At 35.5% G+C, this 25684-nt stretch overlaps 1 pseudogene; it reads right to left on the minus strand.

Annotated features, from left to right (window-relative positions):
• Window positions 1-406: 406 nt before the first annotated feature.
• LOC114201723 (actin-related protein 2/3 complex subunit 2 pseudogene) lies at window positions 407-1469 on the minus strand (annotated as a pseudogene).
• Window positions 1470-25684: the final 24215 nt, after the last annotated feature.

The raw sequence follows: 25684 nt of genomic DNA on the forward strand, positions 1-25684 counted from the left end.
CTATTAATGACCTCAACCAAATTTCTTTAGATATAGGAGTTTCGAACTCAAATACTTAGGAGAAAATCAGTTAAAATTGCATTATCCTGCAACTCATTAGTAGTAACATATTGCTGAGCGAAACAGCTTGGAAAAGAGAGGGGAAAGGAAGGGGAGTGAGGGAGGGAAGGTAAAGAAAAGGAATGAAGTCGATCAAGTGGAATTCTTGTTTTAATTCTTGAGAACAATGAAGTTCTTGCAAGCACAGCTTGTTTCTGCAAATTATTTTCCAAACGGGTACAAAATGGAACGAAAACAGAGAATCCCTTAAGAAACTGAAGAGGTGCAACATGAAAAGCTAAGATTATCCAGCAGCAAGTATTGCAGGCTTCAGTCACCAGCTGCCTCCTGTTACTGTTCCCAAGAGTTAGCGGGATGAAAATGTCTTCCCCGTAATTATTTTCATTTCTTTTTTCTCAGCATCTGGGCATGCACGGTTCAGCAACTTGAGGAAGTCGGATGTTTTTGCCCAAATACGGGTGTGAATATAGGCTTTAGAGCACTTGATGCAGTAGTGCAGATAGTCCTGAGAGGCTGATGGCGTTGTCTCCACTGGCACTGGGGAGGCAAGGGAACAGCACAAAGGTAACATAGTCAATATTGTTGCCCACGGCAGCACTGATGTCTTTCAGCTCCAGAGGAGGTTCCTTGTGGCTAAAGAGGACCTGGGGGGCTGTGGGGCTGGCTCTGCGTCCTTCTCTGAACTCCAGCATGAACACTTTTCCAATGACCACACTGTTGTCATCCTTAAGCATTGTGCTGAAGACTACTGTGACTCTGTCCTTCTTACACTTACCATATATGGTTTCATCAACCCTGTCATGGATAACTGCCCTGTTCCCTCCTTCCTTGCCCTCTTCTTGGAATTGGAAGGCTTTCTCCAAGACAGAGGCAAAAACAATTTCATTTCAACATGCCAGCCAGATACACAATGGAATCCTTGGGTGCTGGCAGATTTTCAAGGTCATATAGCAAAAAGACATTGTATCCTTATTCAGGATTTACCAACAAACTCCCATACACCCCCTTTAATAACTCATCAGCACCATGTGTCTGAAATTCCTTGTAGAATTTCAAAGAAATACTGACCATCAGGATTAGGATTTGAAATATGATAGAGGACTCCATCGAAATGTGCAAATGCAACTTCTGCTGCTTCTGGTTTGTTACTGGGCTCTGCAATCATGAACTTGAGTGCGAGTGTCTCCTCGATGATGCAGTTGTTCACCTGATCATGCAGGATCAGGACCGCAGCTACCCCCACCCCCACCCCCACCCCCACCCCCACAAGCCTGAACCGGCCTGCCAAACCACCACCACTGCCTCACCAGCAAGCTCCGTCCCCACCAAGCTCCCGGCTCTAGCTGGCTACTTCTGCTCTTACACCCACTTTTCACTTGCTGCCCAGATGCGTGGCCACATGGCGCCATTTCTGCTCCAACCCCTCCCGAGTGTGCACACAGGATTAACCCATTACTTTCTTGTCATACAGCATTGCTACATGTCCAAGATACATTATTCGATGAAAGAAGCAGGCTACAAAATAGCATAGTTATACTTTAAAAGAGACTACAGTAAGTTCCACTACCACTTTAACAGTTGCTTTTTCTTGGTGGTAAAATTGTTTGTGGTTACAAATGTATAATATCATCTAAAATTTTGTGAAAATTTATCAATACATATATTTGTGTGTTTATAAATGTATTTTCCTTTACAATAACTAACCAAATTCTTGTTCTCATGGAGCTCATATAACGTTTCTGTAGACCAAATTGATAAACAAGTAACTTTATTACATGTCATAATGCAAGTATTACAAGAAAATTACAAAGATCTATCAAGGTTCAAAACAGGATTATTGCTGAAAAGTTGTTTAACTAAACTTTACAAATCTATATATAATTCAAACGGATCCTATGGTAAATTTTGTAAAGAAAAGAGAAAAAAAAAACTCCTTTGTATGATGGGAACAATTATCACATAGAATGTTAGTAAAGCTCATGATTCTGAATATTAATTGTCTTCTAATATGAAGATAGGAGCAATAGCCATGCATCTTTCAAAGGTCCACATAGAGCCTTAATCTTCTGTCACAGTCACCCTAGGACACCCACAATATGAAGAACTGCCTCGTCTCTGTTCTGGTTTGACGGAGCTTAACTTTGTGTGAACTGGCAAACATGTTTATAGACACTCTTGCCAGATCCCTGAGTCAAGTGAACTGAAACTGCCCCAACTGCCTCGTTATGCCCGGTTCCAACCATAGTTCCTAACTCACCTCTATACCTTCTGCCAAGGTACCAGCTGTGAACCCTGACAGCAATCATGAATTGTTCTAACCTAATTTCTGCTTAGTTGCAACCTTACTATGCTGTGACTGTTCCCACCCACATACCACCCCAATTCTCTCCTCCACCTCATCTCTTTTACATACACATACACACAAACTCTGTACATGTAATCACATCTAAATCTGTTGCCCATAGCCAGTTTTACTTTTTGAAAGCCATCCCAAGAATATATACTCAGAACCCAAGTCCCGATTGTGCATTCCAGACAGCTTAGCCCCTTTAGTCCACCATCAAAAACTGAAGTAAGTAAACATAATTATTCTCCTGTCTCTTGACAGATCTAATGCTCTACCTTGGCTGGTAGAGTCAAGTTTTGGGATGATTTTAACATCGTTTATCTCTTACTGGGTATATATACTCATTTAAAAAATATTTTAAGGATATTTTGAACCTCAAAGTCAAGAGCCTTGTTTCTAACCCATTATTTACAATACAATAGGGTTTCTGCAGTTTTATTTGAAGCAAGGAGATCTTGGATGATTTGTATGTTTGTTTGGCTTTTGTTGACAGTGTATATTGGAAGGTGGAAATAAATGTCACTTATTTTTTCTGTACTTCTACAAGTTTCTCTGTCTTTGCCGTCTATGTTTTGGAAATATTTGATTTTCCCTGACTGTGTTTTATTTTTAATAAATAAGGTAATTGGGAAACAACCCCAGAGAGCTATTCTTGTCATTCTTTTTGTCCTTTAAGAAGCAGATGCAGTTGTGGGCTACTTCTACTTCTTCAAGTGTAAAATGATGTTATGACTTCAACATGTCTTATTTTCTCCTCTGGTCTCTCTACATGTCTATGCAGATGAGCCACCTTTGCTATTAAAATTTTAGATCCAAAATTCAAGGTATAACAACTGGAGATTCAGACGTTCAGAGCAAATTAAGGTGTGGTTTTGTTTGGTAAATAAATATCATGAAAAATAACTATGCTTTACATTTCTTACTAGGAGTAATTGGGATTGAAAGGCTTACTCACCTGTTAGCAGATATTAAAATCATATACACTTAATGTTCCTAAATATTGTCCATTACTAGAATACTAAGCCTATAATAGGCCCCAGATAAAAAATTATATTGTACTTCATATAAAGTCAGACTAATTTATATAAAGCCCAATACATATTTTGTACAATTTCAAATTCTGGGCAAATGTGAATTTAATATAATGTTGGGCCATAAATCTATTTTTTCAATCCCTACAACAAGTCGATGAATTGGAATGAGGCCACTTCCATGTGACAATAAGTAACAAGGTCTGCATGAAAATAGTGTATTCCTAGATTTAGTAAAATTTATTCCTGTGTGGTGAGGGGGAAGATAAAGACAATGTATGAATTATGAAGTGAGTCATAAAATAGATGAAATTAGGTAGTTCAAGAAAAATTAACAATGACTCACTCTACCCTTTTAAATCCCATACAAACATGACCTAATCTCCAAATTTTCACACCTGTCTTCTGTCCAGCTTAGACATTCCTTCTGGGGCTAGGAGTACTATTCTCTGAGAAAGATCTTTCTTATATTGATTTCCCCTTCCACCCACGCTTCCCTACAAATTATTCTTCCTATATATAGGTGGTTCAATTTCTTCCTCATCTTTACTGACTGCAGTAGGACTGTAGATATAGTAGCAATAAAGGGCAGATATTATTATCCCCATTCCATGTATGAGGAAAATGAGGCTCAAAGAATTTATTACTCTAAATTAAAGAGCCATTAAAAAAGAATTTTCAAAATTCAACTGTGAGGCCTATCCTCATTCTCCAATAAGATATCTTTTCCAGAAAGGGAACCATATTCTTAAAAAAAGAATTTTCTAGAAAGATATTGCTATAACAACTAACTTTGAACATTACATTACCTGTCACTTTGAATATATTATCAAGAATTCCTGGCCACACATTCTACATGGTAATAGTTCCCTGATACCTATTCATTCATTAATTCAAAAGTATGGAAGTATATATGGAAAAATAGTAATAAACAAAACAAATATGGTCCTGGCCTTCATGAAGCTTGAAGTCTTATAGGGAAAAAGCAAAAACTGTAGTTACATTAGTGTTTTTGGTTTTGTTTTTGCTTGTTATGATGCTCTTGCCTTGTAACCTATATTAGGTAATCAGCACAGTCATATCCTCCTGTATCAAGACCCTATCTTCATACTCTGAACAGCATGTCAAAACAGTACCCAGGTTGGAAAGGATTAATTTTTGAGTCCTTCTAGAGACTGGAGTATTCTTTCCCCAGGAGTGCCGATACTTCCATAGTCCATTGATGGAAACAGATTGCTGTATCTTTGCCCATTATAACTGCAAGTATGATTTAAGTTTCTTTCTCATTAACCATCTGCTAGACAAGCAAACAATTTCTTATTGACAAAGACCCAACACTACCCAGAGTGGGCTAATTCTTTTTTTCTTTCTTTCTTTTTAAAATTTTATTTCAAGATTTTATTTAAATTCTAGTTAGTTAACATATATGGTAAAATTAGTTTCGGGTGTAGAATTTAGTGATCCAAAACTTACATATAATACCCGGTTTTCATTACAAGTGCCCTCCTTAATCCCTATCACCCATTTAGCCATCTTCCACTCACCTCCCTCCATCAACCCTCAGTTGTCTATAGTTAAGAGTTTCTTATGGTTTGCCTCCCTCTCACTCTCTTTTTCCCCCTTCCCCTGTTACAATGGAATATTACTCAGCCATCAAAAAGAATGAAATCTTACCATTTGCAATGACATGGATGGAGCTAGAGTGTATTCTGCTAAGCAAAATAAGTCAGACAGAGAAAGACAAATACCATATGATTTCACTTATGTGTGGAATTTAAGAAACAAAACAGATGAACATAATTCTTTCTTGATATCTCAGACAGGCTACTTCTTAGCCTGCCATACCTGGGCAGATATTTCTAGTCTCTAGCTTCTAGTCCTTGCTGATATAGCTTTATTACTCTAATCTAAGCCTTAGGTCTAAAAACAGAGGGCACACTGGTCCCAAGGATCACAGAGAATCAAAGATCAGGCAAAAACTCAACAAAAGTTAAAAAAAAGGGGGGGGCTGAGGAGGAGACTTCTGTTACCAGGAGTATGGCAGATTAGATCATTTGAAAGACCATCCTACTATAAAACAATTCTATTTTAGAAAGAAGATACTTAGTAAAATGTAGAAAACACAGAATGTAGGTGGATCTCCAAAAGCCCAATAATTACCCATACTTTGAAAAAAGGTAAAAATCACAAAATAAATCTGAACTAGAAGTGACCAGATAACAAGGGAGAACAGGGTTATCATGATTGGAAAAGCCAATGGAAGCACTGTTATTATGACACTAAGCCTTGATGTATTAAAAGGCAGAGAAGCTGAAACTAACATATATAGATTAATTCAGGAATCTATTTTAATAAAGAATAAAGTAACTGTATCTACCTAAAATGTGAAGTAGACACAAATCCTTTTCAGAGAAAAATATACAAAATTCAGCAACTGAAAAATTCCCAACAGATTTAGACCAAGTAAACAAGACTTCAAAATCAAAGATCCACAAGACCATAAGGAGGTCAACAACTGTAACAACCAAGAGAAACTGCAAACAATAGATTTAAATGCAGAATCTGTAAGAAATTTTTTTTAAATAAAGATTGGGTCACAAGGATAAGAAAGGAACAAGTTATTATCGGGAATGCAGACATATCTCACAAAGAAATAAATAGGACTTCCAGAAACTTGGTTGAAATTATATAAAGATACATAAATATATGGTGTGTGTATAAGATATACATTTAGATATTTACAAATACACTTCAAGATTTGATATTTTAAAATATTGTATATATGTAGGAGAGCAAGACCTCAGCAGATAAAAGAGACAATAAGAACAGGAACAGGCATAAATGGCAACAGTTCTATGCATGTGGCAAAAGCCAATTATTCCTGCCATTGGTCCATGCTGAAAACAGTACATGCTGAAAACAGCGAGGATGGTGGATAAGATAGCTAGGCCTGCTGAGGTCAGTTCTCCCATTCCATGCTTCCTTAGGATCCATGCTAATAGTCATACACAGTTCCTTGCTGCCCCTAACGTGATTGCTTTCTTGAGTTTTTTTTCCCTCCTTGCTTCTACATACTTTACATTCTATGATTCGATAATAAAACCAAGAGTTCACCCTGACTCAGGGGCTTCACCTCAGCACCTGCACTTCTTGATGGCACCTGGCAGTGCAGCCCCTTCTGGCCTCTCTTTGTGCCAAATTATTGGACTCTGAGTCATCATTTCATCTCTGGACAAGCAAGACCTTCACACTTTGTGCATATGAATAAGTCTTATCATTCCTATCCCTCTCACCATGTGTCAGCAAATTCTGCCTTGCATCTGGAGGTGTTCCTTTGTAAGAGAGGTTTTTATGCCCCTTCCCCATTGGCAAATGACTTTTTTTAAAAAGATTTTTATTTATTTATTTGACAGAGAGAGAGAAAGTGAGAGAGGGAACACAAGCAGGGGGAGTGGGAGAGGGAGAAGCAGGCTCCCTGCTGAACAAGGAGCCCGATGTGGGGCTCGATCCCAGGACCCTGGGATCATGACCTGAGCTGAAGGCAGACGCTTAATGACTGAGCCACCCAGGTGCCCTGGCAAATGACTTTTTGTTGCCCCTCCACCAGGAGCAGAAGGGATTTTCCTTACCCTTTCCCCAAAATGAGGGGTTTTGCCTGAACCCTGTGCCAGAATGCTTGTGCTGCTACCCTTCATTCTGAAAGAATTGGATCTTTGCCTAAGTATTGGGGGTGAGGCAGTTTGCTCCTCTTTCCCCAGTGGCCAAAGACAATTTCTTCATATAAGAGAAGGAGTCAAGTAAGAGTATAGGACATAATAGTGGTCTGACAGTGGAGCCAGTACACCTGCAACAATCACTCTCAATCTTGTCTTCTGCCCTGTCCCCAGTCTTTCTTGTATGTAACCAGTGAAGACCATGTGAAAGACTAAGTAAATTAACATTACCCTTGTGTGGGAGGCTCTAGATTGTTCTAAACTGGTATGTTAGTCCACATCAACCGTCATGCAATTTGTCAAAATTTTAGTTGTGTCACACTTTAGTACTTCCATGGCACCTTCTTCTTCCTCCTGTGAAAGAATTGATGTCTCTTGTCTCTCCTCAGAGAGTCTTGTCCTATTTTTGGAAATAAAATTTCTCTCAATTTCTCATGTGCCTTGTGAGCTTAGCAATCTGGTGGTTTCAAGAAGAGTTATGATTTTCCAGATTATTTGGCATTTTTTATTATGGAAATACAGACAAAATCTCTTCCAACAATCTCTATCCCAAGCAGAAACAGAAACAGCAGTTCACAATTGATCATATAGTGTAAAATTTGTACTGTATTTTGTAGTTTAAAACAAAAGAAATGTAATTATAATATTACAAGTCCTTTCTATCTTAGCATGAAGAGAAACAATATTAATTTTAAGCATGTTATAATAAGTTAAGAATGTATATTTTAATTTTTTAAACAGCAACTTAAGAATGAAGGCAAAGATGTATGTCTCAAGGCCCACTAGAGGAATTAAAATGAAATAATGAAAAATATTTAAAAATCCAAAGTAAAGATTGCAGAGAAAGACAAGAAAAACAAATTACATATAGTAAAGCTTTTTTTTAAGCAGCAAAAGAGTAACCTTAATGCAACCATATAGATTATTAGATTAAATGCCCAAAGTTTAAACATTCCATTTCAAAGGCAGATATTGCCTGGTTGGATAACAAAGAAAGACTAATATATGTTGCATACAAGAAATTTACTTTAATTATAAGAAATGAGGAAAAAAGAGAAAAATTGAAAGGATTCCATTGATGTGAAAGTCAAAGCTAAGAAAGTTTAAGAGTTTATACTAATAACAGATAAAGAAGACTTCAAGAGAGGAGCAATACCTCAGAATTATTTGCCAATGATAACAACTGACACATCACAAGGAAACAAAAAATAATCATAACTTTCAATGTGCCTAATAACACATAAAGAAAAAGTAAACCAAAAATAGATAAAATCTATTATCATAACTCAAAATTATAGCATTCCTCTCTAAGTCATTGATAGTAACACTGTGTATTCACCTAGCTTACATTACTTAAATACTAACCCCAAAATTGAATGATACAAATTTCTTTTCAAATGAACATAACATGTTCACTTTCATAGACCATGTACTGGGCCATAAAACATGTCTCAATCAATTTCAAATTTTATAATCTCACAAGCTATGTTCTCTAACTCAAGGAAATTAAACTAGAAACCAGTACCAAGAAAGATATCTAGAATTTCCACAATTATTTGGAAATTAAACAACATACTTCTAAGTAACCCATGAGTGAAGCTAAAAGAGTGTTTAGATGGAAAGCTATGCCTTAAATGCTTATTTTATAAAAGAACAATTACCTCAAATCAATGATCTAAGCGTCTACCTTAAAAAACTATAAGAACAAATTGAATTCAAAGTAAAGAACATAAAAAAAATTAGAGCAGAAATCAATGACATAGAAAATGGACAAACAAAAGGAACAGTCAATTAAGGCAAAGTTAGTTCTTTTAAAAGATCAATAAAATTAATGCACTTTTAGAAAGGTAGAGAATAGCATAATGAAGACACAAATTTACAGTATCAAGGAAAAAAGGCACTATTTCTGCAAATCATTTAGATTTTAAAATAACGAATGAGTATTAATAATTTTATGCCAATAAATTCAAACATTTAGATAAATTGGACAAAATCCTTTAAAGACACCAATAACCAAACTTACTAAAGTGGAAATAAAAATTGAATAACCTTTACATATTAAAATAATTAAATCAATTAAATAATCTTCAAAAAAGGAAACAACAAACCCATATGGTTTCATGTGAATTGTATCTAACATGTAATAAGTCCAAAACTACGAAATTACTTCAGAAAATAGGGGAGAGAACACATCCCAAATTATTTTATGAGGATGATATATTCCTGATGATAAAATCAGAAAAATACATTAGAAGAATAGAAAACTACAGACAAATGCCCTATGAACTAAGATAAAAAATGCTCAACAGATCATTGATAAATTAAATCTAGCTATCTATCAAAAGGACTACACACCATTCTTATGTAAAGTTTATTTCAGGAATTCAAGGTTTGTTTCACATTTGAAAGTCTATCCATGCTATTTATTACATTAACAGAATGAAGGATAAAAATATATGGTCATCTCAATATATGTAGGAAAATTATTCAACAAAATTCAATAGTATCCATGATAGAAACTCTTAGCAAACTAAGAATAAAATAGAAATTATTTAATCTGAAAGAAGTATCAATGGAAAACCTACAACAAACATAATAATAATGAAATATTGAATGTGCTCCCTGGAAGATCCAGAAAATGACTATGATAAACCCACTCTGACCATGTCTATTGAGCACTGTACTGGATATCTTAGTCACAGTAATAAGACAATAGAAATAAAACATATAAATACTGGAAAGGATAAAGTAAAACTGTTCTTTAACAGCAGAGGACATGACTCTCTACATAACAACTTCCTAAACGACTGTAAAACTCACTGCTATAAGTTAATGTACCAAGATTATAAAATATAAGGTCAAAGCAATAACATAATTTCTATTTCTGCATAGTATCAGCAAATAAAATGAAATGAAAATATTATTTTAAATACTATAAATTATTTAAGAGTAAAAATCAAGATGTCCAAAACATGTACACTAAAACCTGACTTTAAATTATATGTAGAAATGCAAAATCTTATAATAGTCAAAACAATCTTGAAAATAAGTACACATTTTGAGGCCTTGAACTATTTCAATTCAAGGTTACTCTCTAACTACACTAATCAAGATAGTGTGATAGTGACACAAAGATAGATAAATGGATCAGTGGATCAGAATAGAGCAGACTGTTTCAAAACAGTTCTGATCATAATTCCATCAGGATTACATTTTTTATACAGGATAAAAACTTACTTAAGAGATATGTAAAAATATCTCCCTTAAAAAGAAATGTACAGGAATATTCATAAAGGCTTCATTCAAAATAGCTTAAAATGCCATACAACCCAAACGTCCTTAAACAGGAAAATGCAAAAACAAATTGTAAATATTCATGCCATGAAATACTACTGAGCAATACACAGAAAAAATGTTGATGCATAAATGGGGATAAATCTTACTGTTAATATACTGAGAAAAATAGACACAAAGAGTACATACTATATAGTTCTTTTATATAAAATTATACATTGCCAAAAATTAATTCATGATTTAGAAAAATAAGAACAGTGATTTCCTCTGGAGGAGATTTACTGGGAAGGGATATGAAGAAACATTCTGGAGCATATATCAATCTTATCCAAATGTACTTTAAGAATTTGTGTATTTCTAAATAAAATCTTTAAAAAAAAGGGGGGGATGCCTGGGTGGCTCAGATGGTTAAGTGTCTGCCTTCAGTCTGGGTCATGATCCCTGGGTCCTGGGATCGAGTCCCACATCAGGCTCCTTGCTCAGCGGGGAGCCTACTTCTCCCTCTGTCTGCCTCTAACCCAGCTTGTTTTTTTTCTTCTTTAAAGATTTTATTTATTTATTTGACAAGAGAGACACAGTGAGAGAGAGAACACAGCAGGGGTAGCAGGAAAGGGAGAAGCAGCTTTCCCACTGAGCAGGGAGCCCGATGTGGGGCTCAATCCCAGGACCCTGGGATCATGACCTGAACCAAAGGCAGATGCTTAACAACTGAGCCACCCAGGCACCCCTGCCTGTACCCCTGCTTTTGCTATCTGTCTCTCTTTCTGACAAAAAAATAAATAAAATCTTTAAAAATAAATAAATAAAATAAAAAGAATTTGTGTATTTCATTGAATATTAATTTTATCTATAAATGTGTATAAAATATTGAATTCTAACTAAATGGATTTTTTGCAGTATTTCAGATTCCCAAATATGAAATTAACTATGTGTATTCTTGCTTAAGTAAATGAATAAATAATGAAAGCCAGTTTTCTCACTGTTAAGAAAATGAATTCAATATATGAATAGGAAAAGACTAGCATATATCCTGCAGTATTGGAATTTCAGGTATCAATGTAAACTTAAAATTTAATTGGCTAAATTGAAAGTTAAGAGATAGCGAAACAACTTCTATAGAAGATAATGCAAGAATCAAAAACTAATGATGTAATGTATGGTGATTAACATAACAATAAAATTTTTTTTAACAGAGGAGATAATGCAAGAATCCCATACCCACAGATTCATAGAAAGGGTAGGAAGATTTCACCCACATCCTTCTATGCCCCATGACAGTAACAACTCAGTGCCAAAAGAAGTCACCTCTGCCATGATTTCCCCTGTGCAGGAAATAAAGAGAAGAAAAGAAAAGAGAAGACTCATATAAAATAATAGAAGTGAAAAAGGAGACATTCAAATGGTTACCTCAGAATTAAAATTTATCATAAGGAACTATTTTAAACAATTATATATTGGGGCACCTGGGTGGCTCAGCCATTAAGCATCCGCCCTTGGCTCAGGTCATGATCCCAGGGTGCTGGGATCGAGCCCCACATCAGGCTCCCTGCTCAGTGGGGAGCCTGCTTCTCCCTCTCCCACTCCCCCTGCTTGTGTTCCTGCTCTCACTATCTCTCTGTCAAAATAAATAAATAAAATCTTTTAAAAAATTAAATATCAATAAATTTGATAACCTAGGAAAGATGAATAAATTCCTAGAAGCATACAACTTACCACAACTGAATAAAGAAGAAATAGAAAGCCTGAACAGACCAATAACACATAAGGGGATTGAGTCCATAATAAAAATCCTAACAATGAAGAAAAACACACCACCAGAGGACATCAAGGTAAATTCTACTGAATTCTATTCTTTTATTTTTTTTTAAAGACTTTATTTTTAAAGTAATCTCTACACATAATGTGGGGTTTGAACTTACAACCCCAGGATCACCAGCTGCATGCTCTACTGACTAAGCCAGCTAAGCACCCCTAAATATTCTTAAACTTTCCCAAAAAACAGAAGAGGGAAGCCTCTCAAACTCATTTACAGAGACCAGACACTCAATGATAGTAAAGCCAGACAAAGACACTTACAAGAATACCACAGGCAAATAATTTAGATGAACATACATGCAAATATCCTCGATTAAGTATGTTCAAACCAAACTCAAATGCACATTAAAGGGAGTAAGCACTATGACCAAGTATGATTTATCCCTGGCATGCAAGTATAGTTCGACATACACAAATAAATAACTATAACAGATTACATTAACAAAATGAAGGATAAAATTACACAATCATCATAATAGATGCAGAAAAAGCATTTGACAAAATTCCAAATAAATTCATGACAAAAACTGTCAATAAAATAGGTATGAAAGGAACTTACTTCAACTTAATGGGGGCCATATATGGAAATCCCAGAGGTAACGTCATAATCAATGGGGAAAACCTGAAAGCTTTTCCTCTGAGATTTGGAAAAATATAAAGACACCATCCTAACCAATTTTACACAACATAGTACTAGAAGCTCTAGCTAAGCAATCAGATGAGAAAATGAGATAAAAGTCATCTGATTCAGAAAAAAGAAAGTAAAATTATCTTTTTGCAGATAGTACAATCACATATGCAGAAAACCCTAAAGACTCAACAACAACAACAAAAATTCTTATAATAAATGAAAGTAGTAAATTTTCAGGATACATAACCAACATAAAAATCAGTGGTATTATATACACAATGATCTATCCAAAAAGCAAATTAAGAAACAATTCCATTTACAAGAGCAATAACAATCAAATACTTAGTGATAAACTTAATCAAATAGGTAAAAGAATTGTATATTGAAAATTATAGAAAATTTATGTAGAAAATTAAAGAAGGCACAGACAAATGGAAAGACATACTATGTTATGGATTGGAAGAGTTAATATTGTTAAAATACAAATAGTACCCAAGTGATCAGCATATTCAATGCAATTCTTATCAAAATCCCAGTGACATTCTTTACAGAAATAGAAAAAAAATCTTATATGGAACCACAAAAGAGCCCAAAAAGCCAAAGTAAAACAATGTTGAAAAGGAAGAACAGAACTAGAGGTATCATATATGTCAAACTATCTTACAAAGCTATACTAATCAAAACAGTATGGTATAGAGGAGTTTAGATGGCAGAGGAGCAGGGGGACCCTAAGCTTGCCTCATTCCCTCAACATCTAGATAAATATCAAATCATTCTGAACACACAAGAAATTTAACTGAAGACTTAGAGAAAAAAACTGCATGGCTACAAGTACAAAAACGACCACCTCAGGGAAGGTAGGAACTGTAAAGAGTGGATTTGGGGGAGATAAGAACTGTGGGTGCTGTGGAGGGGAGGGAGCCCAGCATGTGGAGACTACCAGAAATTATTACAAGCAGCAGAATGCAAAATCTGAAGTTTTAGTAGTCCATGCTTAGCAGGCTTAGCACTGCTTCTCTGGGGAAGGAGGGTGGAGTCCTGGGAGTAGTCATCTTGGTCTGAGGATAACCCTGGGTCTCACGGTGAAAAACAGTTCCCCTGCTTGGAGTGCATTTGGAGAGGGGACACAACAGAAGACTAGCAGTACCAACATGGTACACTGTTCCTAAGCATAGGAAGAGGGAAGCTGGCTAGGGTCAGTGAACCTGGGTGCTTGCTTTCTCCTGTACTTTACCATAAACTCTGAACAGTTGCAGGTTGTGCGGACGCTTCTTGGGGACAAACCAGCAAACAGGGAAAGTGCGGTGAGACCCTCACCAGAGGATCAACAAGGGCCCAACCACGCAAGTCCCTAAAATTTGGAGTTTTGAAACCCAACTGCAGACCTGAGATAAAACACTAGAGTACTGTGCCCCTTGGTAGGTGGGCGGCTCGGATACAGGGTAAAGGCAGGGATCTGACAGAAGCTGGGGACACGAGAAGGGTGATTGTTTGCTCTCCTCTGAGGACTTCTTGAAGAGTAGCAGGCAAGAACTCTCCCCTCACGGAGGAGCGAACAGCTATGAAGCAATTTTTGCCCCACCCATCAGCACAACAAGCCAATGGTGAGCTAAACAATGCCACTAAGTGGAGACTGGAGCTGCTTACACCAGGCCCCGACCCCCTGCACCCTGCAGGTGCATATCCACTAAGGCAAGTGGGCCTGAGAATCAGTGCAACAGGTCATGGCACCAGAAGATCAGCACAAACCCCTTGCATGCCCCAAGCCTACTGATAATAGAATGCTGCAAAGTCTCAGTGCTAGGGGAAATAGGATCTACCTTGCTTTTAATTTTTATTTCTATTTTTTAATGTAACATAATATAATATAATATAATTAATATAATAGAGTATAATAACCATAATATAATATAATATAATATAATATAATATAATATAATATAATAACTTACTGGATCTATCTTCCTTTAACAAGCAGACCAAACATACCTAGGATCTAGCTTCTTTTTATTTGATTTTACATTTTTTATTATATATATTTTTAAGTTATGTTTATTACTTTTTATTTATTATATATTTCTTTTTTTATTTTTACTTTTTAATTTGTTGGATCTAGCTTCTTTTAACAAGTGGGATTTATATCTGGGCTGCAGGGGTGGTTTAATATTTACAAATCAATGTGCTACACCAAATTAATAAAAGAAAAGAAAAGAACCATATGATCCTCTAAATAGATGCAGAAAAAGCATCTGACAGAATACAGAATCCATTCATGATAAAAACCTTCAAGAAAGTAGGTATAGATGGAACATACCTCAACAACATAAAGGCCATATATGAAACACCCACAGTTAATATCCTCAATGGGGAAAAACTGATTGTTTTTCCTCTGTGGTCAGGAACAAGATAGGAATGTCCATTCTCACTACTGTTATTGAACATAGTACTGGAAGTCTTAGCCTCAGCAATCAGTCAACAAGAAATAAAAGGCATCTAAATCATCATGGAAGAAGTCAAACCTTCACTATTTGCAGATGACATGATGCTCTGTGTAGAAAACCCAAAAGCCTCCACCAAAAAATTGCCAGAACTGATACATGAATTCAGCAATGTCGCAGGATATAAAATCAACATACAGAAATCTGTTACACTTCTATACACCAATAATGAAGAAGCAGAAAAAGAAATCAAGGAATTGATCCCATTTACTATTGCACCAACAACCATAAGATACCTAGGAATAAACATAACCAAAGGTAAAAGATTGGTAGAAAACTATGAAGCAGCAGAAAAAGAAATCAAGGAATTGATTCCATTTACAATTGCACCAAAAACCATAAGATACCTAGGAATAAACCTAGCCAAAGAGGTGAGAGATTGGTAGAAAATTTTCACTTATGAAAGAAATTGAACAGGACACTAAGAAATAGAAAAACATTCCATGCTCATGGATTGGAAGGACAAACACAGTCAAAATGTCTATACTACCAAAAGCAATCTACACACTTAACGTAATCCCTATCAAAACCACCAGCACTTTTCACAGAGCTAGAATGAAAAATCCTGAAATTTTTATGGAACTACAGAAGAGCCCAAATAACCAAAGAAATCCTGAAAAAGAAAAGCAAAGCTGTAGGCATCACAATTCCAGATTTCAAGTGTTATTACAAAGCTGTCATCATCAAGACAGTATGGTACTGGCACAGAAACAGACACATAGATCAATGGAACAGAACAGAGAACCCAGAAATGGACCCACACTATATGGTCAACTAATCTTTGACAAAGCAGGAAAGAATATCCAATGGAAAAAAGACAGTCTCTTCAACCAATGGTGTGGAGAAAACTGGACAGCAACATGCAGAAGAATGAAATTGAACCACTTCCTTAAACCATACATCAAAATAAATTCCAAATGGATGAAAGACCTAAATGTGAGATAGGAAACCATCAAAATTCTAGAGGAGAACACAGGCAGCAACTTCTTTGCCCATGGTGGTAGCAAGTTATTATACACATCATTGGAGGCGAGGGAAACAAAAGCAAAAATGAACTATTGGGATTTCCTCAAGATAAAAAGCTTCTGCACAGCAAAGGAAACAATCAACAAAACTAAAGGCAGCCTACGGAATGGAAGAAGATATTTGCAATTGACATATTTGATAAAGGGTTAATATCCAAAATCTATAAAGAACTTATCAAACTCAAAACCCCAAAAACCAAATAATCCAGTTAAAAAATGGGCAGAAGGGGTTCCTGGGTGGCTCAGTCTGTTAAGCGTCTGCCTTCGGCTCAGGTCATGATCCCAGGGTCCTGGGATTGAGTCCCACATCAGATTCCCGGCTCAGTGAGGAGTCTGCTTCTCACTCTTCTTCTGCCCCTCCCCACTGCTCATTCTCTCTCTCTTTCATGCTCTCTCTCAAATAAATAAATAAAATTAAAAAAAAAAGAAATGGGCAAAAGTCATGAACAGACATTTTTCCAAAGACATCCAGATGGCTAATAGACACATGAAAATATGCTCAAGACCATTCATCCTCAGGGAAATACAAATTAAAACCATGATTAGATACCACCTCACACCTGTAAGAATGGCTAAAATTAACAACACAAGAAACAACAGGTGTTGGCAAGGTTGTGGAGTAAGGTGAACCCTCTTGCACTGTTGGTAGGAATGCAAACTGATGCTGCCATTCTGGAAAACAGTATAGAGTTTCCTCAAAAAGTTAAAAATAGAACTACCCTATGATCCAATAATTGCACTACTAGGCATTTACCCAAAGGATACATAAAAATTCAAAGGGATACATGCACCCCCATGGTTATAACAGCATTATCAACTATAGCCAAAATATGGAAAGAGGCCAAATGTCTATCAACTGATGAATGGATAAAGAAGATGTGGTATATATACACAATGGAATATTACTCAGCCATCAAAAAGAAAGAAATCTTGCCATTTGCAATGACATGGATGGAGCTAGAGTGTACTACGCTAAGCAAAATAAGTCAGTCAGAGAAAGACAAATATATGATTTCACTCATATGTAGAACTTAAAACAAAACAGATGAACACATGGGAAGGATGAAAAAAGAGAGACAGAGAAGGAAACAAATCATAAGAGACTTAAGGATAGAGAACAAACTGAGGGTTAATGGAGGGAGGTGGGTGGGGGATGGACTAGATGGGTGATGGGTTTTTTTTTTTTAAGATTTATTTATTTATTTATTCATGAGAGACAGGGAGAGGCAGAGGCAGAGGGAGAAGCAGGCTCCCCACAGAGCAGGGAGCTGGATGCGGGACTCAATCTCAGGACTCTGAGATCATGACCTGAGCCGAAGGCAGACACCTAACTAACTGAGCCACCCAGGTGCCCCTGGGTGATGGGTTTTAAGGAGGGCACTTGTTATAATGAGCACTGGGTATTGTATGTAAGGGATGATTCACTGAATTCTACTCCTGAAACCAATATTTCACTGTATGTTAACTAACTGGAATTTAAAAAAACATTTGAAGAAAAAATAAATAAATAAAACTTTTTCTTTAAAAATAATTGTATGGTACTGACCTAGAAATAGACACATAGAATAATAGAACAGAAATTAATGACCACAAATAAACTCTTAAATATATGGTTAACTAATATTTGACAAGGGAGCCAAGAACATTCAATAGGGAAAGGAAAGTCTCTTCAGTAAATGATGCTAGGAAAACTGGATAACCATATGCAGAAAAATAAAGTTAGACCTTTAGATTACACCAGTCAAAAAATTAACTTGAAATGGACTGAAGACTAAAAGATAAAACCTGAAAGAGTAAAATTCCTCAAAAAAAACAGGAAAAAAATTCTTGACATTGGTCTTGGCAAAGATTTTGTGGATATGACACCAAAACCACAAGCATCAAAAGCAAAAACTAATAAATGGGGCCAAATCAAACTAAAAAGCTTTTGCATAACAAAATAATCAACAAAATGAAAAGGGAACCTATGAAATGGAAGAAAGTATTTGCAAATCATGTATCTGATAAGGGTTTAATGTCCAAAATATATAAACAACTCCTACAACTCAACAGCAAAAAAAATAAGCAACCTGAAAAAAGAGTGGAGGACCTTAGACATTTTTCCAAAGAAGACATACAAATAGCCATCAGGTACATGAAAAGTTGGTCAAATCATTAATCATCAGAAAAATGCAAATGAAAACCACAATGAGATACCACATCACACATGTTAGAATGGCAATCATCAAAAAGACAACAAATTTAAAGTTTTGGCATGGATGTGGGTAAAAGGAACTCTTGTACACTGCTGGTGAGAATGTAAGTTGGCACAGCCACTATAGAAAACATTATGGAGTTTTCTCAAAAAATTAAAAATAGACATACCACCTGATCCAGGAATCCCACTTCTGGGTATATATCTAATAGATATCTGCCCTGACTCATGTCCCATGCTCATTGCAGCATTATTGGCAATAGGCAAGATGTGGAAACAACCTCGATGTTCATCAATGTATAAATGCATTTTAAAAAGTATGATTACTCACACACACACACGCTGGAATATTATTCAGCATTTAAAAAGGGAAATCTTCTCATCTGTGATAACATGGGTAAATTTGGAGGACATTAAGCTAAGTGAAATAAGCCAGGTGCAGAAACAAAAATACTGCATCATCTCACTTATGTGGAATCTAAAACAGTCAAAATTCATTTAAGGAACGAGTAGAATGGTGGTTGCCAGGTGTGGGGAAAGGGGAAATGGGGAGATGTTGGTCAAAGAGTACAAAGTTTCGATTATGCAAAATGAATAAGTTGTGGAGGTCTAATGTGCATCATGGTAACTCCAGAGACCTGGAGATCTTACGTACAGTTAACAATACTGTATTGTGTAAGTAAAACTTATTGACTAGATCTTAAGTGTTCCCAACACACATATACACACATATAGGAAAATGGTAATTATATGAAATAATGGTCATGTTAATTGGCTTGATTATGTTAATTATTTCACAATGTACTTTTATATCAACATTATTGTTGTACACCTTTAATATATTACCATTTTACTCCAGTATAGCTGGAAAAAGAAAAATATTCAGATTTACTAATTATAGGGTTTTTCAAATCAGAGATGAGTTATTGTTTTCTACTCATTATTTAAAAACTAGAATGAAAAAAACTAGAATGAGAACAATTATAGTATAGATACGTATACAAAGTATAGAGTATCCTTTTGTCACAAATTGTTCTGGCAATGTCAATGACAATTAAATATGCATATGCCCTATGATCCATTAAACTTTCCTTTGTGAATCAATCTTAAAGAAATAAAAGTGTTTTTCTGAAAGTGTATGTGCTCAAGAAATTTTATTTCAGCTTTGTTTTATTGTAAATTTTTAGGGGGGGTTGGGGGCCTGAACAAATGTCCATCAAAAGAGGTATCATTGAGCACCTTTACAGCACCTCTATGCTATGGAACATTATGCAAATATTATTAAGAACATGTTGTTCTTTATTTGTTTAAAACAAAGTGCAAAGACTTTATATAGTATGATCCTTGAAGCAGAAGGTATCTGTACCAGCTTATATCCCCCTAGCAACTCACTATTCGAGTAAATAATGATAGCATACTAATGTAAGCATCTGCAACTCTCCACCTGAGGGCTTTGCTTCATCTTCAGGTAGGGGAAGCCAGGAGTGCCTAAGTGGTAATGCCTGAGTTTTTAACTAATGATGGGTAATTGGAGGATAACTATCTCAGCTTCTTTGGCCTGTAGGGTGAGATATGCTCTGCACTGCCTCCACGAGTTCCCTAGCAGGTTTGAGTGTCAGTTTATTATAGTTGTAATGTATTAAATAATACACCTTTATTTGTTTCCTTTTTTCCCCTGACTCACGTCCTCCCTACCAGTACTTACTGGGGGCCCCTCCCAAAGGAAAAAAAAAAAACCTCTGTTCTTTTCTTTGGATCATGATCTACTCTTGAGGGAACACAACCTAGAACAATTCACTTTTTGTGCAAACCACTGAAATAAATCCCCACCCCATACGTGGTTTTGATGAGAAGAGTGTAGAGAATGGTATTTGTTTAATTCAAGTGGGTAGATATGAATTAGATCAGTATGTCAAAAGTCCCAAAGAGCACCCCCAGGTTTGAAGATTTGCTGGAAGGCCCCTGAGGACTTGGTATATAATATTACTTATGGCTATGTTTCATTATGGTGAAAGGATATAAAGCAAAATCAGCAAAGGAAAAAAGTCACAGGGGGCAAATTCCAGAGCAAAGCAGGCACAAGTCTTCTCTTGGTGGTGTCACACAGAACATGCTTAACTCCCCTAGCAGTGAGCTGTGAAAACACGTATGAAAAGTTGTCTACCAATAAGCTCATTAGAGACTTAGTGCCCAGGAATTTATTAAGGACTGATTACATTAGGCACTGTCTGTCCAGCCATACCAAAATTGCATATTCCCAGAAGTAAAGCAGGTGTTCCCCATAATCCACATTTTCATACAAACAGTGTAGGCACAATAAGCCACTTTTATCAGTTAGAATGATGGGAACCTTCTCCAAATCCAAGTTCTAAGATGATAGCCCAGGGCCAACCATTTAAACAGACCTCTTAAAGGATAACAAGTCTGCTATATTAACTATCTACACAAGCACAGAGTTTCATTAAGATTTAATTTATGCATTTTAAAAATTATTCTACTTGTTAAAATGAGTTCACGTGGCTTTTAAATTTAAAATATTAATAACATAACATAAATGGGAAATTCAGTTCAATAATAACATAAAACATATATTCACTCTAATACCCTCTCAAAATCCATTAAAATAACAGACTATGATAACAACTCCAATATCATGCTAAAAAGAAAGCATCTCTGCAGCAAACAAAAAGAGAAGGTTACAAAAAAGATGAACAGATTAATAGCAAAATTTAGAAATGCTAAAGAACCTTCAATTTCACAAAGAGAGAGAGGGCCCCCACAAATAATAATTGCAGCTAGCAGAACCTGTATATAACTATAAGAAAAATCACAATAGGAACTGAAAGGAACACAGGTACTTTTCCCATGTAATTACAGAACAGTGAAAAAATTTCATTCCCTCTCTCTTACAGTAGTGGTTATCAATGTTTTGACCCCAGGATAAAAATAGGAGTAGAGCACTCTAAAACATGACTATTTACACAGGAAGAAGAGTAGCACTTTAATATCCTCTAAGCCACCATAAAGAACATGATTACCTAAATTCAGAAGACCAGGAAACTAAACTCTAAAGAAATTCTGGTAACTAAAACATGTACCCCAACAACTATCCAAGCTAAGGGTATCCTCTTAATTAAAGCCTGCATTCAAGACAAAAGAAAAGGGGATATCATTTATACCTAAGTAAAGTTACCAGTCAGATCAACATTTTTTGTGTGAATTCTAACCCCAACATGGGGCTCAAACTCACGACAGCCCGAGATCAAGTGTCTCATGCTCTGCGGACTGAGCCAGCCAGGAGCCGACAGTCTGATCAATCTTAACCACTGTAAATAGATATGAATATAAAATCAGTAATCATCAACAGTTGAAGAAACCCAACATCAAAATTCTGCAAATCGAACAGTGTAGGCAAACTTAATACAATAGTTTGTCTTTTCCTATTAATTAATACTAATATTGAAATTGAAACTTATAGGACGCCTGGGTAGCTCAGTCTGTTAAGTGTCTGCTTTTGGCTCAGGTCATGATCCCAGAGTCCTGGGATTAAGTCCCGCATCTGGCTCTTTGCTCAGCGGGGAACCTGCTTCTCCCTCTGCCTGCTGCAGAAATTTAAACCTAATTGTTGACTCTACATTTTATAATGCTGCATTTTCTCAAACCTCTGAAGCAGTCATTTTTTTTAAAAAAAAGATTTTATTTATTTATTTGTCAGAGTGTACAAGCAGGGGGAGTGGCAGAGGGAGAAGCTGGCTCCCCACTGAGCAAGGACCTCAATGCGGAACTCAATCCCAGGACCCTGGTATCATGCCCTGAGCTGAAGGCATACACTTAATGAATGGGCCACCCAGGCGTCCCTGAAGCAGTCATTTTTAATTTCTACAAATCTTATTGAAATAAAAACTCAAGATATTGCCTGAATAGCAGAATGACCCAAGCTGAAGATGAAATTAATAACTGCAAGTTTAAATTGAGATATTTTCCAGGAATATAGTGTAAAAGTATAAAGAGATGAGAAGAAAAAAAGTAAGATAAATAAAATGGATATGATAATTCCAATATCCTTTCATTAGAGATAAAAATAGACTAGACATTGAAGAGGAGGAGGGAAATAAATAGTGCAAAATACATCTGAATAACAAAATGAATGTGTCAAAATGAGAAGTCTAAGAAGAAAATTTTTAAGTTTCAAAATCTGAAACATTGGGATGAAACTTTCAAATAATTAAAGGAAGTTGTTTTTTAATTCCAGAATGAAAATATTAAAGCAATCCTTAAAACAAGAATCAGATTAGACAATAGGGCAATATGTTCATAGTTCTATGGGAAATTTATTTTGATCCTATAAATGCCATACCCAGACATAATAAGAATTTTCTCAGCAAATGATGGAATAAGGAGAAAATACATAATTAAGGCTATAAAAGACTTGAAAAGCAAAATTAAAAATCTTGAACTTATGTGCACACATAGATTATTGTGTGTAAAAGCAGCAGAATATGCATTCTTCATAAGATGTTCATGAGACATTTATAAAAATTTAGTATATACTAGATTATAAGACAAATTTCATCAAAATTTCATATGACAAACATTGCAGAACACATTTTCTGAATGCACAGTATTTAAATTAAAAATTGATTTTTTTTTAAATAGGCTCCACGCCCAGCATGGAGCCCAATGTGGGGCTTGAACTCATGACCCTGAGATCAAGACCTGAGCCAAGATCAAGAATTGGATACTTAACTGACTGAGCCACCCAAGAGTCCCATTAAGTTAAAAGTTCTTTTTTAGATGACTAGATAAGCATCATGTTTGAAAATTAAGAAGTCGAGTATATAACAGACATTAGAAAATATATTAAAATGATCAATAATGAAAACATAATATAACAAGTATGATTGGACATGAATAAAGCAATACAAAGAGGTTTTGTAATGTTGAATATCCATACTAGAAAGAGGGAAAGGCTGAAAATTAATTATGCGTATAAATTAATGCATATCAAGAAGTTTCAAAAGGAAAAATAAAATGACTTAGAGAAATGGAAAATAAAAGTAAGAAGTATAGGGCGCCTGGGTGGCTCAGTCGTTAAGCGTCTGCCTTCGGCTCAGGTCATGATCTCAGGGTCCTGGGATCGAGTCCCACATCGGGCTCCTTGCTCTGCAGGAAGCCTGCTTCTCCCTCTCCCACTCCCCCTGCTTGTGTTCCTGCTCTCGCTGTCTCTCTCTCTGTCAAATAAATAAATAAAATCTTTAAAAAAAAAAAGCAAGAAGTATAGGAGCAGAAATTAATAAGAACAAAAAACAGATGCAACATTGATATATTCAGAAAAAGTGGGTTCTTTGAAAAGATCAATAAAAATTTATCCTCTGGCAAGGTTGAATGGAAAAATAAAAAAGGATGGAGGGCACAAATAATGAATGTCAGGAATTAAAGTTAACAAAATTAAAGATGGTTGTAGACATTAATAATTTAAAAGATAATATTAACTTTGTGCTAATATATTAGGAAAGTTAAATGAAATACATTTATAAAATAATAGAACAGAAATTTGAAAATCTGAATATATTAGTACTTTGAACAGGAAAAAAATGAAATTATATTAGTAATAAATCTTCCCACTAAGAAAATGTACCAAATAGTCACAAAGAAACAATTATAATATTAGGGAAATTCTTCCAGAACATAGAAGAGAGTACAAGCATCAACTCTTTTTACTAAGATAAATAATCTTGATCAAAAACCTATCAATGGCATTGTAATAAAGGAAAACTTAAAAGTCAATCATTCTCTTAAGCTTAAAAATCCCAAACAAAATGCAAACCAAATACAGTAACTTATGAAAGGTATACTACATAATACTGAGTTTATCTGAGCAATATAAGGTTGGTTTAATATTAATCAGGTAGTATAGTATTTACATTAGGCAATTAAAGGAGAAAATCACATGATAATTTTAAAATATGCAGAAAAACATCTGATAAAAACTAACATGAGTTCATGTTAAAGCTTTGTAAACTAGGAGTAAAAGGAGCTACTCCTATTCTGATCAAAAAAATGTATAATCCCCACAACAACAAAAGCTACAACCAATGTCATACATAATGGTGAAAGTTTGAAGACTGATCTGCTACTCAACATTATAGCAGAAGTAATAACAAGAACATTAAGGCAGAAGAGAAAAATAAAATGAGAACAAGGGTGAGAAGACCATTCAATGAAAGAAAGGCTAGTCTTTTCAAGAAATGGTGCTGGGAAAATTGGATATTCACATGCAAAGGAATGAAGTTGGGCCCGTCCCTTACATGACATATAAAATTAACACAAAATAGATCAAGGGCCACAGACCTAAAATTATAAAACTTTTAGAAGAAAACATGGATAGATTTTCCGCTTAGTATCTCATATGGCTAAAATCAAAATACTGGCCATGGCTTCATTTCTCATCTGGGACTCAGGCTCCTCTGCAAGTTCACTTATTGTTGCAAGAATTCAAGTCCTTGTGGTTGTAGAATTGAGGTGTTCCATGTGCTATATTTTGATGACATGGGAATCCCTTCTTATTCAAGACAAATATAGTGTGTTGCATGTTATGCCTTCCTTTTCCATTTTTAAGGGCTCATGTGATTACATTTGGACCACCTGGGTACTTCAAGATAATATCATTATCCTGGGGGTCTGGTTATTAGGGAGTGGACATTTTGCAGGAAGGGAGTGTATTTCTGCCTACCACAATTGTATATGTAACAGAATAAAAAAGAATCAACTGATAAATATTTTAGTATTAATAAGGCAATTAGTTAAAAAGGCAATTCAGTAGGATTGTTAGCTACAAAATTAACTTTGAGTAATCAATGCCAGTCACCAAAAAATTAAAATATACCACTTGTAATGTCAAAATATGAAATATGTAAGAACAAATATACCTAAGCATTACAAGAAATCTGAGTCCAAGGTCATATATTTTATGATAATATTTATATGAAAATTCTAAAATAGGCAAATCCATAGAGACTGAAAAGTCAAATACTGATTCTCAGGAGATGGAAGGAATGGGGGATAGGCACTAACTT

The sequence above is a fragment of the Eumetopias jubatus genome, unplaced genomic scaffold (genome assembly GCF_037043125.1).
Source record: "Eumetopias jubatus isolate StellerSeaLion01/CBP00866 unplaced genomic scaffold, mEumJub1_p1.0 scaffold_11, whole genome shotgun sequence".
Classification (NCBI taxonomy): domain Eukaryota; kingdom Metazoa; phylum Chordata; class Mammalia; order Carnivora; family Otariidae; genus Eumetopias; species Eumetopias jubatus.